Source organism: Panicum hallii, chromosome 8 (genome assembly GCF_002211085.1).
Source record: "Panicum hallii strain FIL2 chromosome 8, PHallii_v3.1, whole genome shotgun sequence".
NCBI classification, from domain to species: domain Eukaryota; kingdom Viridiplantae; phylum Streptophyta; class Magnoliopsida; order Poales; family Poaceae; genus Panicum; species Panicum hallii.
This window is the reverse complement of record NC_038049.1, coordinates 5,908,870-5,923,868: the sequence shown is the minus strand read 5'-3', so window position 1 is coordinate 5,923,868 and position 14,999 is coordinate 5,908,870. Positions and strand designations below refer to the sequence as shown.

The window sequence follows — 14,999 nt, the reverse complement described above, 5'->3', positions numbered from 1 at the left end:
TTACGTCTTGCTGTTGGGGGAAAAAAATTCAGCTCGAACTGGCAAAATGGAAAACTGTGTGGTAGTGCCTGCCTTTGTTAGCAACGAGCTGAAAACAAATAAACAAGGCCATCTTTACCACAGCATCATCATCTGAAACTTGTGAAGATGACACATATTTGATTTTGCGAGCCCACGTACGTCGTAATTGTCCATAATGCACATATATATGTATTTTATTCACAAATTTACAAACTGCACAAATTAAAGGGTACTTTCCTGAAGAGGTTTAGCTACAACCGGGCTCAGCGGAAAGCCGGAAACCTCTACCAAACCTAAGCTCCGATCAAATTAAAGTCAGTACACTGGTATAGTACAGCCGAAAAGATTATTAGCTGCTGGACGTAAGATGCATACTTCGGGCTGCACTACTATCTTCCACAGTGATAGAAGGGATGGATCCTTGCTGATCAACCGGTGCTGGTCGGTCAGCGGCGGCAGCGGCGCCTCAAGCCGAAGGGCACTAACGGCCTGCCTGATTGATGGCCTGAGTCTCCGGTCCTGCTGGTGCACCAAAGCCCCACCTCCAGCACGCACTTCATCTTCCTTTTGTCGAAATCACCGTTCAACCGGCGGTCGGCCACGTCAAGGATCACACCTCGTCCATGCATCTCGAAAACCTGCCGCGCCAGATGGATGGTGTTGTCCTGCAGAACCACAACGGGTGGCCGGCCGCAGGCTACTTCGAGGAGGACCACGCCAAAGCTGTAGATGTCTGACTCAGTGCTGAACCTGCCCGTGGTCACGCAGTCGGGGTCCATGTAGCCCAAGGTGCCAGCGAGCTCCGTTGTGTGAGACCGCCGGCCGTGGTCGACGAGCCTCGCAAGCCCGAAGTCGCCAAGCTTGGCATTGAAGGTGGCATCAAGCATAACATCGCTTGGCTTGATGTCTCTATGCAACACACCTTGTTCACAGTCTTGATGCAGGTACAGAAGTGCGGAGCCAATCCCGAGGATAATCTCATACCTGCTGACAGCAAAGATAACAAAAACAGTATTAAAGATTGCTTTTAATTATTTGGAGTTTCTGTGTGTGGGACAATGGAGATGATCAAGCTTGAGCTGTAAATGGGGTGACCTGAGTTGCCACGGAAGTATATTCTCTGCATTGTAGAGGTGCTTGTCAAGGCTTCAATTCGGCATCAGCTCATAGACGAGCAGTAGCTCATCATGTTCATGGCACCACCTGATGAGCTTGACGAGGTTGCGGTGCCTTAGGCGGCTGATGATCGTGACCTCGGATTCATACTCTTTCCTTCCCTGCCTGGACAATCTTTTGATGGCAACATCCAGTTCATCCAAGGAACCTCTGTATACCGAGCCGAAGCCGCCTTCTCCGAGCTTCTGATTGTCTGAGAAGTAATCGGCGGCGGCAGCAAGAATGTGGTAGCTGAATCTCTTTGGCCCGGCTCCTTCCAATTGGCCTTGTATGGTGTCCTTGTCGAACCTTTTATGCCGGCAGTGTAAGAAAAGCCATAACAAGGTTCCAAGCACCAACAAGAACAACATGGCACTTGCTGCCGCAGCCAAGCCAATCAGAGGCATTTTGGCGCATTTCTTGCTAGTAGTAGTAGGCAGAGGTGGTGGAGGTTCTGAAATTAAAGCATCGGTTAGCTAATACTCCCTCTGGTTTGAATTACTAGTCGTTTTGGCTTTCATAGATTTATAATTTTTGCTATGCATTTACATATATATTATGTCTAGATGCGTAGTAAAGTCTATAAATTTAGAAAAGTCAAAACAATTAATAATTTGAAATGGAGAGAGCAGTGTTCATACAGAGCATGAGATGGCACATTTCCAGTTTTATTTTCAGTCTGCAATTCACATGATAAATTATCAACCCTGATTTTGAGAAACAAAACTATGGATTTGGATTAGAAACAGCAAATCAGGTTAGCTTATTACCGGCCGGCGGAGGATCCATTAGGGCGATCGGCTCCGGGTGGTATTTGGCGAAGCAGCTGAAACCCTTGATGAAAGCTGCCGTATTGTTCGGGTAGTTTCCCAGCAGCTGGTCGATCAGGTAGCCGAGACAATCGGAGCACTGGCCCGGCTTCAAGTCCCTCCTGCACTGCACCAGACCGTACACCACGCCGGAGTCACCGAGCGTCCGGCTCCCACTGGCGAACCGCCGCGGCGAGGCGACAGCGTCCGCCATGAGCTGGGTCATCAGCTCCCACCGCATATCGACCACCTTGTTGTCCAGGTAGCTGGTGACAAACGTTAGAACCGATGGCCTCGGTCGGTCTCGTCGGAGGAGAAGGGCTTATCCGAGTACCGGAGGACACAGTCTTGGAACATGAACGCCGCTCCCCGGCTGTACGGGCACGCTGTGGTCACGTAGGACGGCGCCCTGTCCAGGCAATTCCGGCAGCCGGGCCAGCTGCTGTCGAGGAAGCACGAGACGACGCCGAAGACCTCGTCGGACTGGTTGCCGTACCTTGAGCTGAGGAACCCGCCGTTGGATGCGGCCTCCGTGCCGAGGTTGTGAACGAGCTTGTCAAGGTTCACCTGGTACATGCTGCCGCCGGTGAAGTTGCCGCCACCATCCGCTGAGCAGAGGGTAATGCTCGACGTGTACAGGTCGACTGCAACGGCCGCATCGAGCGAGCAGGAAACGGTGAGGAGCACAAGCACGACGGGGAGAAGGCGCGCGAATGGTTGCGTTGCCGTTTCTATGCATTTAATCATGTGGGTTCTGGCCATGGAATTACCGTGCATGCATGCGTTGCAAGAGGACTGAAGCAAAATCCACACAGTTAGATATAATGGGCATCAGTAGCTAGAGTTGTAACCCATCAAACTAGCAACAACGACGACGATTAGGACGAGGGTCCAATGCACGGCCGGCACAGCTTGCCTTCCTTGGAATTGTTTGGTCTGACTCTTTTTTTTCTCTAGAAGATGCAGTGGAAGCTTATTAACGAAGTTGCTGGGCAATTGCTGGACACAAGTTGCAATTAAATACGTAGATGCCAAGAACGGCGAAGGGGAAGGAATTGGCGTAGTATCCAACACTACTTGGCCCTGTTCGGCAGAGCTTCTAGCTTTTAGGCTCAGAGAAGTTGTGCCAAACAATTTTTCTAAGAGAGGTGATTCTGTAGTTTTTCTAATAGAAGTGATTCTGTGACAATTTTATGGAGTGATTCTCTGAAATGAACTAAGGAGCTGGGAGCTAAAAAATTAGCTTTTTCTGATTCACTTATCACATTGGATCTATTTTTCATAAAATTAATCTTAGAGAATAATTGAGAATCACATTCAACTAGTGAATCACTTCTCTTATAGAATCAGAATCAGTTCGAGCTCTACCAAACCGGCCTTAAGTCTCGATGCCAGGCTTGGTCCGTCGATACCTCAGCCCATGTCGAAATGATTTCTCCTCCAGTGGTACCGGTTTTTCTCTCTAGACAGTGTAGTAGCCTAAGTTCAGAAAATCCAGAGATTTGTCATAGTTCGGATCAAATTTAGGGTGTGTTCATTTGGCACAACTCCCACCTCCTGATTCTTGATGAGAATTGTGAGAAGCTGTACCAAACGGTGTTTTGGGCGTCCTAATCCATGAGTGAATAAAGGGTGTCAATTCACCGTTTTTGTACAAGGCCAGTGAATCTGAAAAGACCTGCTCCTGTGCTCCCAGAACAATTTTCTCAATCAAACGAGTTTCAGAACTCCCCATCATGTTTGTAGAAAATTACCCACCAATACTATCGAACAAAACAACCCCGAGCACTCCCTCCCCATATCGCCCCTAAGCTATCGAGCATTTGCGACGCTCCAATCACCGATCTCATTTCTCCTAAGGCGATTCTATGGGGCTAAGTTTTAAGTTTTCAATGGGCCCTACCCGCTGCCCCTCCCAAGTGACAACCGCCACCTCCGGCCACCCTCCTCATCCAAGGCACCACCCTTCCCTAGAGCACGGCCTAAGGCTGTTGAGTTGGCCGGCCCCAACCTTCTGCACCGTTGTTCTCCAGGGTGGATTCAACACCTTCCCTCGCCCTCTCAATACTAAAGATTTCTTCCACATGCTTGTAGAAATGGGTAGTAGATGTATGTGTTTAATGTTTCATGGGTGGAAATCAATAATATGCTACAAATGGGTAGCACATGTATGTGTTCGTGTTCAACATATTACACATCATTTCTTTTGGAACAATGGATAGCATGTGTAGAGCTCGATATGGAGGGCACAAATATCTTTGCGAATTGAGGGGAGGGGCGCGAGTGGGTGGAGTGGGGTGCTAGTTGAATCATGACCCATATCGTTAGCCATCCGATCGAGGACCGACGTAGCACTTGCATGCCCCACCGGAGGACGCAATTACTCGGCATTCCAATATAAGTGCGTCATCATCTGAAAACTTGTGAAGATGACACATATTTGATTTCACTAGCCAACGTGACTGTCCACAATGCACATATATGTATTTTACTCACAAATTTACAAACTACACAAAGGTCAAAGGGTACTTTCCTAAACCGAAGAGGATTGAGAGAGATTTTGACTTGTTGGGAATTTAATCTCTCCTAAGAGCATCTCCAGCAGATTACTCATTTCCCTTCCCAATACTAAAAAACTGTTCTTTTGGTAATAGGCCAGAAGATTACCAATTTCATCGCCAATACCAAAAAAATTTTGGTGGTCGTCAAAACATACCTTCCTTTTGCTCAAATAAATGGGGATTCCTCCATGCATCCTATCCATTGAGTAATTTGCTATGGCACTTGCTACCAAAAATACAAAAAGTGCTATTGACAATGGAGAAAGAAATATATAGGATATGGGAGATAAGTAATCTACTGAAAATGCTCTAACTCCCTCCAATCCCATTAAAACCGAAAAAGCCCTACAACAGGCTACCTCAGTCGAAACTGTTAAAAGATAGAAATTCTTATGTTATAGATAGAAGGGCCTTTCTTTCTTGGCGTGTACTCTTCTATCTTTAGGAGCTCCGTCTCCTATTCGGTTGCGTTTGATACGCGTGTAATCCTAACCAATCTATACTCGATCATTGCTATATAAGTTAAACGCCCTGGCCCTTGAGAGGCGGGCATTGCATCCCAATTAACATGGTATTAGAGCTAAGGACTTTTTCTTGACCAATGTCCACCCAATCTTCCTCCTCCTCCACCACCTTCTCCTCCACCTCCTCTCTCCTATCGTCATTCATGGGACCTCTTTTGCCCCAATTTCCCTCCACCATGCTGTTACTGTTTGTCTGACGAAGACCAACTATTTGATTTGGCGTGGCCAGCTGCTGCCCTATCTTCGCAGCACACAATTGCTGGGATTTCTTGATGGCACGATCTCGGCACCCTCCAAGCAGATCGCTTCTTCATCTGCTGATGGCGCCGAACTGGTGCCCAATCCAGAGTATGTCAAGTGGTTCAATCAAGATCAACAATTGCTGAGTGGGCTTCTCTCCTCCATGTCTGAGGAAATTCTCCCTGATGTCGTTGATTCTGGTACATCCAAAGATGCCTGGGACAAGCTGCAACGTATGTTCGGCTCCGCTACATGAGCTCGCGTTGTCCAGATCCGTGCTGAGCAGGCCACGGCCAAGAAGGGGGATCTATCGGCCCGTGATTATTTCAGACGCATCAAGGGATTGGCATCTGAACTTGCTGCTGCCACCTCACCTCTCTCTGATGATGAAGTGATCGTGTATCTACTTGCCGGCCTAGGTCCGGACTATGATTCCTTTGTCACATCTATGACAACAAAGGAGTCTCTCACCTTGGATGACGTATATGCCCATCTAATGACGTTTGAAGCCCGTCAACTCAGGCATCATTCTGAACAGCAGCTGAATATGGCGTCATCGGCACACTTTGCTGGTCACGGTGGTAATTTTCATGGCCGCAATCGTGGTCGTGGCCATTCCAGCAGGGGTCGGTTTCCCTCTTCACGTGGTGATGCACCTTCTCATCCTTCTGGTAACCGTCATCCACGTCCCTCCTGCCAAATCTGCAGCAAGGAAGGTCATACTGCTGTTCGTTGCTGGCATCGGATGGATGAGTCTTTCCATGAAGACCCCTCTACGATGGTTGCTACGTCCTCCTACAAGATCGACCAAAATTGGTACTCAGATACAGGAGCCACTGACCACATTACAAGTGATCTCGATCGTCTAGCTATTCGTGAGCAGTACAATGGTGGCGACAAAGTTCATGTTGGCAACGGCGCAGGTTTGAATATTTTGCATACCGGTCACGCTTCTCTTAAAACTGCTTCTCGTTCACTTGCATTGCATAATGTTTTGCATGTCCCTCAAATTTCTAAAAAATTACTTTCCGTTCATAAACTTGCTCGTGACAATGACGTCTATTTTGAATATCACCCTTGGTATTTTTCCATTAAGGATCGGCAGACGGGGACAAGCCTCCTGGACGGGCGGTGTGAGGCCGGTCTTTATCCAATCAGGCCTTCCGATGGTGCTGTACTCAATCAAGCCCTGTTAAGCAAGTCTACTAGTCGTGTTCAGTGGCATGCCAGACTAGGACATCCTTCTTTTCAAACTGTTCAGTCAATTTTGCGTTTAAATAATATTTCGTTCCTTAGAGAGTCTTCTATTCCTGTCTGTAGTGCATGCCAAGTAGCAAAGAGTCATCAACTTCCTTATAGTACTTCGGTTCATCAATCTACAGCACCTTTGCAAATGATTTTTTCTGATGTTTGGGGACCTGCTCCACAATCTGTTAGTGGTTTCAAATACTATATTAACTTTATTGATGATTTTAGCAAATTTTGCTGGGTTTACATGATGCATGATTGTACTCAAGCCCCACGCATTTTTCGTGAATTTCAACTCCATGTTGAGCGCCTATTAGATGCTAAGATCAAATGTGTGCAATCCGATTGGGGTGGCGAGTATCAGAAAATGCATAACACCTTCTTTAAATCCCTTGGTATTGATCATCGTGTCTCATGTCCCCGTACACATCAGCAGAATGGATCTGCTGAACGAAAACACCGCCATATAGTCGAAACTGGCCTGGCCATCCTCGCTCATGCTCACATGCCCCTGAAATTTTGGGATGAGGCTTTCCTTACTGCTGCATACCTTATTAACCGTATTCCCACTCGTGTCATAGATAATACCTGTCCCCTACAACGGTTATTCCACAAACCACCAAATTACTCTATGCTCCGAGTGTTTGGTTGTGCCGGCTAGCCCAACCTCCGTCCTTACCAAAAACAAAAACTTTCCTTCCGGTCCAAACAGTGCGTTTTTTATTGGCTATAGTGCGCTCCACAAAGGATATAAATGCCTAGACTCTGATTCCGGCCGAGTTTACATCTCTCATGACGTCATATTTGATGAGCATGTTTTTCCTTTTGACAAGTTATCTTCTCCTGGTCCCGTAACATCATCAGATTTATCTCCAAGCAATTTCATGCACAATTTGCATTTTAATGAGAGCCGTTCCAATGTGCAGCGTGATTTTGTGCAATTATCTCCTGTGTTTGCTAACCCTTGGACACAGAAAATTCGGCGAATACAAGTACCGCGGCATCTTCGGGGTTGCAGCTCCCGGTTGCGGAGCAGTCTTTGCAGGAGCAGGTGTTATCTCCCACTGATGTGCCCATCATTGTGCCTCGGGAATCTTTGTCGCCCGTTCGTGCCTCGGCTGTGTGACACCCTAGGTGTCAATTAGATCAAATCAATAGAAATAATGTTTGGTATGTGTGAAATTGTGTGGAAATTTAGCAAAATTTTGAGATTAAGGGTATTTGTGTAAATTTAGGAAAATACAAACCCTTTTATGTAATTTAATTGAAGTATAAAGTAACTTTCCAAATTTTACCAAGGGTGAAAGTGAAAAAGTGAATGTCATCATGACCAGCATTAAAGGCTTGCAGATAGGCTCAAAAAGTTGTAAAATTTGCTTTAGTAGGACCAAAATTTATGCAAAGTTTAAATTGAGTACAAAATAGCAAATAACACAATGTGCTTTAGGTTTCTGAGTTGGAGCCCTAAAGCAAAGTTATAGGTTTTAAAAAGTTTTACAACTTTCATTTTGACCATTTTCTCATTTGAGCACTGGTTTAAAAGTTATAAACTCTTCACAATGCAGTCCCTGTAATTCTGTGATTTCGCAAATCAGTCCTCGGCTCTTTCTTCTTCCTTCTTCATCCTCTGGCGCCTCCCCTGCTCTCTGCTCCTCTACTGCTGCGCCGCCGCCCGCTTTTCCCGGCCGCCCCTCGCCACCTCCTGTGCCTCCCTAGCCACGCGTTGCTTCCTCATCCCTCCACCGCTCTAGCTCCTGCCGCTGGCGCTTTACCCGCGCGCCACGGCGCCCGCGCTCTGCAGCGCCGCCTCGCCAGCGCCTCTGTCGCCGCCGAGCGTTTATGGCTCACCCCCCGGTAGCAACCCCAAGTCGCCGCCCAGCTCGCCGTGCTCCCTTTTCCCCTCCTCCCATTGCCTATAAAAGGCCGCCCGGACCAGCTCGCGTGTGCCCCATCGCCGCCGCCCCTCCCTTTGTGCCGTCGAGCTTCGGTGCACCGCGGGATTGCCTCCTCGACCCTTTCCCTCCTCAAATTGGTAGCGCCCACACCTTCCACGGCCTCCACCGCACCTTCCCAGCCCGGCCCCTCCTTTTCCCCGACGCCGGAGCGCCACCGCCGCAGCTCCCTCCCGCCGCCGGCTCTGCCTCACGTCGGCCGCCCACCTCCGGCCATCTCAAGCCCGCCCAGGACCACCAATAGGTAGCCCGAGGTCTCCTCCTGCTTGTCCTCCCCTTGCCCCTCACCGCCGGCGAACTACCTGGCCGGAATTTGGCCGGCCCGAGCCCCCCCCCCACCGCCGGCCATGAGCATGGACCCAATTGCTTTGATTGAAGTTTTTCCAGGGGGCTATGTGTTAAATGTAGGGGCTGGTTTGTAAATAAGTGGCTGTTATTTCATGTGAATGTGTTTCCTGTCTTGCAAAATTCATAGAAAATCGTAGAAAATTCAAAAAAATGTAAAACCAGTTGGAATTGAATCTTCATTTCAAACTCTATCAATTCTGTTTTATGACCATGTTATGAAAATAAATGGTTTGTGCTGTATTTAAAATCGAAGTAAGTGAAAGCTTGTTATTTCATGTGAGAGCTTTCCCTGTCTTGTAAAATCTGTAGTAATTCACAGAAAAATCCAAAAATAGCAAAACCAGTTTTGTTAGAAAATAGATTTCAAACTCTATGACTTTTGTTAATAGAGCTTAGTTTGAAACAAAATATTTCTATCTGTATTTTTAAATCTAAGTCTAAGGAGTAATGAATACTTAACCTTGTCATTTCATGTTGTTTACTTATGAAATTTGACATGAATGTTCTATGAACTCTAAATAACTTTGTGCAAGTTACAAACCTAACTTTGATTTAAACTTAAATCTCTTTTATTTTTGGAATTTTCAAATTTAAAATAATCCACCATGCTACTTAAGGTAGTTAGATAAGTGTTAGGGTGGCTAACCATGTTGCTCAGTGTAGATAACCCTACTGCTTAATGTGACTAAGTAATTTACTTAATACTCGATAAATGACTACCCAGTATGGGAGTTTGTGTTGTTTGCTAGTGTGTAATGTTGAATGTATTGGATTGCAACTTTATCGTGAAATAGAATATAGATTAATGCATTTTCTAAACTGCATCCTTTTGATCGCATATAGACTTGACGTTTCCGGCCGACGGTGACTATCAGATCCTCCAGGAGCCTGAAGTGGAAATCTCTGAAGCCGCCGGGAACCTCACTGAGGAATTAACTGAAGCCCCGAACCCGAGTTCGGAAGGTTTTATTAATATTTCTGACCCCAGACCCGCCAGTGAAGGCAAGCCCCGGACATATCCTATTATTTTCTTTACACTGCAACCTATGCTTATTTATCTATATCTATGCATTAAGTCTAGGAATTGTAATGAAACCCTAGATGCATATTTCTAGGAACCAATGTACTGAACATTAGAACCTGAGTCCGACTAGTGCTATGCTAATAGGACCGGTAGAAGTCGAGTGATTTCCTGTCACTCGCGCGATATAGGAATTGATTATTTTCTTTCCTGCAATCACTATAAGGATGACGGACGGGGTTACTTGAAATTTCATGGAAGAAAGTGATACCCCGTCTGTGTTGATGAATTTGGTTAAGGTCGCAGTGTGTGGTAGTGGCAGTTAAGCGTTTGAAAGTACTAGCCACATGCCGCGAAATATGGTAAGCGGTAAGCCTAGTAACCAATCGGCCCGGCAAGTGGACTCGTCTCCCACCACTCGACTTTTATTTTATGTTTACACGCACCGACTGTGAGAGTACGTTCTGCAGAGCAGACAGGAATACGGTCATGTAGTCGCGCTACAGACGTATGTCCTGCACATTGGATGTGCGTATAGTCCAGCAGTCGCTTGTGGTGGTATTGTTCCACGACCCGGAATGAAAGGCAAACGGTTGCTTCGGAACGGCCTGTTGGTGTTCCAAGCGTGTGAGTTAGGTTTACCTTGCAAGGTTTAAAATTCGATTCAGAATCGTCCGCCTCTCACGAAGATTGAGACTGCTTATCTCTTTTACCACATAGAGTAAGAAGAGCAATGTTTTGATTATCAAAGATGATGTTTGATTAAAGAATTATACCATGCTTGAAGTAGCTACAGGTGCTTACCTAGAATGGTTAAAAGAACTAGAATCTGAAAGTTAAAATATGAATTAAGGACCTACTCTTTACGGCTTTTCAGCAAAAACTGAACCAGAACTTTTACAAAGCCTGCATGGTCTAGTTATGGGCTAAGTATACCCAACCCCGGGTAAGTCTTGCTGAGTATTAGTATACTCAGCCTTGCTAGTTATGTGTTTTTCAGGTAATGTCTCTGAAGACCCTACTTACCCTACGCTTTGGCCGTCTGCTTTGCCTGATGGTTGGTCCGTGGAGTGGGAACCGTCCCCGGCCAACACCGACCCTAGCGAGTAATGTCATGCTCGGGCTTAGCATGATGTTAATACTGTCGACGTGTATAATTATCGTACTTTAATTTCCGCTGCTAAGAACTCAACTGTTTTAAATGGTTTGTAATCACTTCTAGCACTCTAGTACTTGTGTTACTCTGCAAACTTTTGTATTATAAGTGTCTGTTATGTAAAATTTGATGGTGATTGTATCTCTGGACTCACCGTTCACCTTCGTGTGAGGTAACCTTATTTGATCCTGTGTTCGGTGGTTTATCGGGACGTTACCCGACAGGCCAAGGGATTATACCGTTTGAAGCACGTGGGAGGCCTCGGAATTGGACTCGCGTACTTGAGCCGGTATAATTCAGGTTGGTTCTGCCACAGCTGGTATCAGAGCTACAAGGTTACCCTGGAGATACACTTTACCTTAAAAATGTTTTCAGTATAAAAGTTTGACCAACAAAATGTTTGGCAAAACTACGTTGGATTCGTTAAGGATTGTGCTTAGTACGTAAAGCCCTAGGGTAATGTTTATATGGGAATTATAGGTGGATATAGTATATGTATATAACTCTAACTTCCAGCACTACATTTCTGCTAGACTTAAATTTGTGCACAATCCAACTTTAATTTCTGTAACGACATCTTCGATGGTGAGGTAAGAAGGTAAGGATCCTCAGCTAACTGGGGAGTTAGCCTTCCCGTCGGTGATGCGAACCGAACGCTGTTTCTCAAGCAGTGGCCTACTTGAGATGCTGCCAATATATCAACTTGGGTTGATGATATTGGGAGTATATGGTCAGTAATAGGGTATAGCAATACCCCCGCATTTTGCGGTATCTTGTGAATACGTTGTTTCAATGACGTATGTTAACGTTGTCTGTACGGCGGTAATTGTACAGATGCTGTTTCTATAGTGAACAGTAATGTTTGGGGACGCTTTCATGAGTGCTGGCATGAAAGGTCCATATATTCATTGTGGTTTTTCTGCAGGTACACTAACCACGATTAAATAGGTTAAGACGAATAGGGATATCCGACTAGCTATTATGGGGAGAGACGAATATATTGTGCCACCGAAACTACTCGCATAAGTCCAAGTATTTTGGAAGTTATTTTGAATGTGAGGACGTGTAGCACGTGCATGCATATTCCTTGATTTGGTTGAATGAGTGTCATGGTTGGTTAGGAAATATTAGCACTTAGTATAGTAAAGTGATTAGTTTTTGGATAGCCTTAAGGTTAATGTTTCTATCTCTATTCTTAAGATCTAGAGCGATCTTTCAATTTTTAGACTCTGCTGTTATCAGGGTAGGTCATCTGGTTTCCTTTACTCTGTGAGAATAGCTGCATTCCAACCAATCTATCAAGCTAACTCACATTTTTTCCGCAGTCTTCTCAAGGAGTATGGTTGAAACTCATAATCTCACCATTTGAGTCCTTGTTTCAGATGGCTGAGTTTCCCAGGTTCTTTTGGGATTCCGCAGGACACGCTCATACCAATGCCTTGCATTGGGAGGGTTTTCCTCGTCTTTTGTGGGAATCTCTTCAGGTGTTTGGCTACACTGAGCCTCCACCTTATGATGGAGTAGAGTATGATGAAGAAGATGTTCCTCGATGCCGAGTAAAAATGACTATTCCTCCGCATCCTACCTTATCTTTGTGGTCACCGATTGAAGTAAATGTGGTTGGTCATCGCCTTGCCGATACTTTTGAAGCGGCAGCTATAGAAGCTATCCATATCTTCTGTGATCAACATCCTGAGGAAGTTGCAGGATATCCTATCGGCTTGTTTCCTGCAATGGATTCTCGTGACCCGGAATGGACTTTCAGAGTGGCATACTGTGACCATTTGCTGGGAACTCTGGCTGGAGAAACCCTACGTACTGCTGTCCGATTCATGAGTGCACAGTATCGTTATCAGACACTTCAGCAGCACGGTATCTATCGCTTGACCAACATCGCCCAAAGGTATCGTAATCAGGTTGGCCAACAGAATACGCAGATTGAGGCACTCCAAGCTACTATCACTACCAAGGAAGAAGAAATTACTCAGCACGAAGAAACTATACAGCATCGAGAAGAACAGATTGTTGAGAGTGACGCCCTTATTACTCAACGTGACACTGTTATTGACTTCCTTCAAGAGCAAGTTCATGAGCTCAATCTTAATCTGGGCGAAGCTATTGACCACATCAACATGCTTCATGAACAACCAGCGCAACCGGGTGCCAATGAACCAGAAGATGATGAAGAAGAAGACCCTGAAGAAGTCGAAGGAGTTTCTGGGATTGACTCTGAACATGGAGATCCTGTTCTTAGTCCTTATCATTCCTCCTCCGGTAGTCAGTCATCCGTGGGCAACCTCGATGACCTCTAGACTCGTTTGAGCTGATGACATCCTAGATGTAGAAAGTGTGTTATAGTGTGACATAGGAGTGAGTAGTTGGATGATGTGCGAGCCACTTGTTGTAGAATATGTGGCAAACCTATGTACGGTCTGGTTTGGAACATTGTGGTGTAACATGGAATAAGTTTCAGTTGGTTAGGAAAATTTGAGTTTCTGGAGTAACACTTGAGATTTGGAGTTGTTACTTTGCACTGTGCTAGTATATGCTATGATATGATTTCTGAAATTAGAAGCAAGTATTGGCGAATGCTCATGGATAACTTCTATATTTCAGATGGTTGGAGCTACGCGCGGAACTCCGGAGGGATTCAGACAGGAACAAGCTAGTGGTTCACAACAACCACCTCCGCCGCCACCAAATCTAGCGGAAGTGATGGCCCGTCAGACTGAACTCTTAAACATGCTAGTGCAGGCCCAGCAACATCAGTTCCGTTCTCCTCAACATGGACGTGAGGAGCATCCATCAGCTGGATATCAGGATTTCTTTAGTACGCAGCCCCCACTCTTTTATAAGACGGAAGAACCTCTCGATGCAGATGCATGGCTTCGTACTATCGAATCTAAGTTTGCCTTACTTTCCGTCCCATGCTCCGAAGCAAACAAGACTCTCTTCGCAGCCCAGCAGCTTCGTGGTAACGCTCGCATTTGGTGGGACAATTACTATGCAATGCAGCCAGATGGACATGTTGTCAATTGGGAAGAATTTAAGACAGTCTTCAGAGCGCACCATATCCCGGAAGGACTCATTGAGCGGAAGCTCAATGAATTTTTGGCACTGACTCAAGGGGACCGTACGGTACTTCAATATGCACAGGCCTTCAATCACCTGTGCCAGTACGCAGGCTATCATGCTGACACAGACACCAAGAAGAGAGATCGTTTCCGTCGTGGATTGAACTCTAAGCTGAGGGAGCGTTTAAATTTGGTCAAGGCTAACAATTTCAATGAATTGGTCAATATGGCCATTACCCAAGAGGACTGTATCTCGGCACATCGTGCTGAGAAGAAGCAAAAAGTATCTACTGGACCCTCGAATGCACAACCTTCGAAGTATCGGTTAGTTCAAAACCCAACTTTCCGAGCTCCGCCCAGAAATGCTCCCGCAGGCAGATGGGTAGCTAGACCTCCTCAGCCGCCCCGATATAACAGGCCACCAGTGCCTCAGTATCAGCAGCAGCAGCGACCAGTTGGTCCAAGGCCGAACCTTCCGCAGTCTAATCAAGGAAATAACACCAATCGATGTTTCAACTGCGGTAGTCCAGCACATTTTGTTAAAGACTGCCCCCAACCCAAGAAGACATTTCCTGGACAGGCTTCCAACTCCAACTCCCAGAATAGAGGCAAGAAGCAAATGATGCAGGTCCGTCAAGGAAGAGTGAATTTCACCACTCTATCGGAACTCCCGGAAGGTGCACCAGTAATGACGGGTACATTCATTCTACACCATCATCCTGCTATTATACTTTTTGATTCTGGTGCAACCCATAGTTTTATCAGTACAAGGTTTGGGACCAAAATAGGATTGGATTTTTACCCCACAGGTGAAACTTATATGATAATAACCCCAGGGGGTAGAATGGCATCAAATCAAATTTGTAGAGGTGTACCAATTCAGTTGGGTA

The 14,999-nt window shown here is 45.9% G+C and overlaps 1 non-coding gene and 1 pseudogene across 1 annotated transcript; one reads left to right on the top strand and one right to left on the bottom strand.

Moving 5' to 3' along the window:
• Positions 1–336: 336 nt before the first annotated feature.
• LOC112903564 lies at positions 337–2,747 on the bottom strand (annotated as a pseudogene).
• A 2,936-nt stretch (positions 2,748–5,683) lies between these two features.
• LOC112872488 lies at positions 5,684–5,820 on the top strand. The gene has a single exon (XR_003224682.1). It is a non-coding gene; the product is annotated as a small nucleolar RNA Z247 (small nucleolar RNA).
• The last annotated feature ends 9,179 nt before the right edge of the window (positions 5,821–14,999 follow it).